We start from the raw sequence: 3,248 nt of genomic DNA, 5'->3' as shown, positions 1-3,248 counted from the left end.
ATGTATGTATGTATGTATGTATGTATGTATGTATGTATGTATGTATGTATGTATGCGCATGTGTGTGTCTATGTTTCTGTGTGTGTATGTGTGTATGTATGTGTGTGTACGTGTGTGTGTGTGTGTGTGTGTGTGTGTGTGTGTTTTATCGATCTGTGGAGGTTTGATCTACAAACAGAAACAACAACAACAAGTATCCGTTAGGACATGTCTGTGTGTCAGGTGGCGTGCACTCCACGCGCCGCTGGTCTTTGAGTTCTTTTTGATCGCTTGCATATTGTGTATGTGTTTGGGGGGAGGGGCAGGGGGTGTTAAGGGGGTGAGGAGAGTGAAGGAGAGGTGATATGAGAGGGAGAAAAGAGGATGGGAAGGGTAGGAGTGGGAGGGGGAGGGATGAAGAGGAGGGGGGGATGAAAAGGGAAGGGAAAGAGGAGGGGAAAGGTGGAAGGGAGATGGAGGAAGAGAATATGGGAGGAATAGGAGGGAGAGGAGTGAAAGGGAGGCGGAGGAAGGAGGGAGGGGGGATGAGGCAGGAGGGAGGAATGGGTGGAGGGGAGAGGTGGGAGGTGAAGGGAGGGAGGGGAGTAAATGGGAGAAGGAGGGAGGAGGGGGAGAGAGAAGTGGAAGTGCTACAGGAGAGAAGGGGAGCGGAGGAAGGGAGTGGGGAAAGGACGAAGGGGGAAGGGAGGACGGAGGAGGAAGAGAGAGGAGGGGAGGTGTGAGGTGGGGGGGATTAAGGGAAGGAGGAAAGGAGTAGGAGAGGAGAGGGAGGGGAGGAATGAGAGGAGATGGGGAAGGGAAGGGGAAAGTGAAGAGGGGAGGAGGGAGGAGGAAAGGAGTGTGGATATTTCCGATATGTGTAATGGCGGATCAAAGAGGTAGACACAGGGACCTCATGTATGACGTAATAGTACGCTCATGAAGTACGAGCTCTCTGGCCAGACGACAATTCAGGAGAACACGTTTTTGTGCCACCACAATTTACATTTTTGAATTTCGTAGTGCCCGTTTTCGTCCCACCCTTTTTCGTCCCACTTTGATTCGCTTATTCATAGGTTACTGCAATTGCCACTCCACTTCCAAAATGGTTTAACGATTGCTGGAGAAAATTCATTGTTTATAATCAATCACATTAACAGGGAGGTGGAGGTAGGGTTTTGTGCAGGAGTAAAATATTTTGTGTTGAAAGTTTGTAGAGTAGTACAGTTTCGATAAAAATTCTTTTACTAAAACTTTTGTTGAAAATATGTGATGAATCCAGAGTAAAACTTTGCATATTGTTCACAGTCAGTCTACCACTGACACTTGGGATGATAGCTGAAATTTCCAGCTAACGGTAGAGATAGCAGAGCACGTCTCAGAACATCACCACACCCGCACATCAGAGAGGGAAAGAGAGGGGGATAGAGAAAGAAAAAGAGAGGGTGTGTGTTTTTTAGAGAGAGAGACAGAGAGAGAGAGAGAGAGAGAGAGAGAGAGAGAGAGAGAGGGGGGGGGGGGGCTATCATAGGTATTGAATGGTAATCGGTTACATTATATTGCAAATGTGGGACGAAAACGTAACATTTGTTGCAGAAGAAAGTGGGGCGAAAACGGGTAGTGAAATGAAGATGTAGGACGAAAACGGGTGCACCGAACAATTCTGGCAGTCTCACGGATTTTAGGAAGAAGAACATCTTCCTTCAAGCACATTTCGCTACCTTAGAATTTCAATCTACTATCTGATATTTTTTGGCCGTTTTGAGTTATTAAGACCCTGAGGTCAGAAACCAAATAAATATTCTATTAGCTATATCAAAATCGTAAGTTTAGCCGGAGTCGCTATCAAGTTATTCAAAGAATTGCACTCGAAATAGCTTGACATATTCAGAAACCCAAAATCTTTAACGTCAAATTAGAATAAAACTAGGTTCTGTGCCAGTATGTGCAGGTAGGACTTTAATTCTAGGGTAGTCATTTATCAATTCTATTTTCTTTATCTGAAATTGATAAAAGCAGGCAACTAATATGCATACTAGGAATAATGCAAATTTGTGTTTCTGATTCATCTACTTAGTTTTAGTAAGAATTTTACGCCACTTACAGCACAACGAGGTCATACGAGAGCCGAAGATTAAAGGTATTGTAAGAGAGGTACAAACGCCAAAAAAGGAGGAGAAATCAGGACTGCTTGATAGGGAAGGAGGAGCAAACCACGCCAGAGCACCCACCAACCACCCACAATTCGTGTAGGACGATTCGAAAGATCTCACAACATTGCCTTTTGTCTACGTTGTACTAAGTGTGTGTGTGTGTGTGTGTGTGTGTGTGTGTGTGTGTGTGTGTGATTGTGTGTGTGTGTGTGTGTGTGTGTGTGTGTGATTGTGTGTGTGTGTGTGTTACGGGTTAAATTGCGCGGCATGCTGGGATTGTGAGCAGGGAGCCTGGTGTCGACAAGGATAATGGTGATTTGATGGCCGAGAGTGAGGAGGTGGGATGAAGAAGAGAAGATTAAAACAGCGACACAAACGAACTAAGAGAGTAGATACTGTGAGTGGTTGGATCATAGGTCCTCTGGTGTGGTTTGCTCCTTATTTTCTATCAAACATCTATCGTCTTTATCTCTCCTCCTTGTATGTTACTCTCCAGGAACACTTCTCATCTTCGGCACTTCAATTACCGCATTGTGCCGTTAGTGCCGTAAAACTCTAACTAAAACTATGACTAAAACTCTTACAAGTACTGAAGTTCATGACCTTTTTGTGAGAGAATGTAAGTTTACCAGAAAGGCAGTGATACTATGAGATGTTCTCCGACACGCACGCACACAATGTGACGCCACACAACGGACGCACAATCTTTGACTGTCCTCTGTTTGTCTAACGGTACAGTGAGGTTTGCCAACTTGCACAGCTACCCGTGGGAGATTTTAAGTCACGACGCGGTGGAATCAGGCGCTCGTCAATTTTGGGACATGTGGAATTATTGGTATCATCTTACAGTTTGATAATTTGCCTTGCTTTTGATGAAAAGAAATACCCGTGAACCTTGAATAGAAAACGAAACTGATTAGAGGGGATAGGAGTCGCCCTGTGTCAGAGGTAAAATTGTCGAGAAAATGACAGCTAAAATTTGGTGTCTATAAAAATGTAGTTGTCCTTGGAAACTGTAAATTTACTTTTTTGTGTGCCTATGATCAATATTATTTTAATTTTAAAATCCACACAGAAGTATATTTTTAAACATATTTTAAATGTACTGATCAAAAA

This window comes from Aplysia californica, unplaced genomic scaffold (assembly GCF_000002075.1).
Source record: "Aplysia californica isolate F4 #8 unplaced genomic scaffold, AplCal3.0 scaffold00179, whole genome shotgun sequence".
Classification (NCBI taxonomy): Eukaryota; Metazoa; Mollusca; class Gastropoda; order Aplysiida; family Aplysiidae; genus Aplysia; species Aplysia californica.
The sequence above is the reverse complement of the archived record's forward strand: the minus strand, read 5'-3'. Positions refer to the sequence as shown.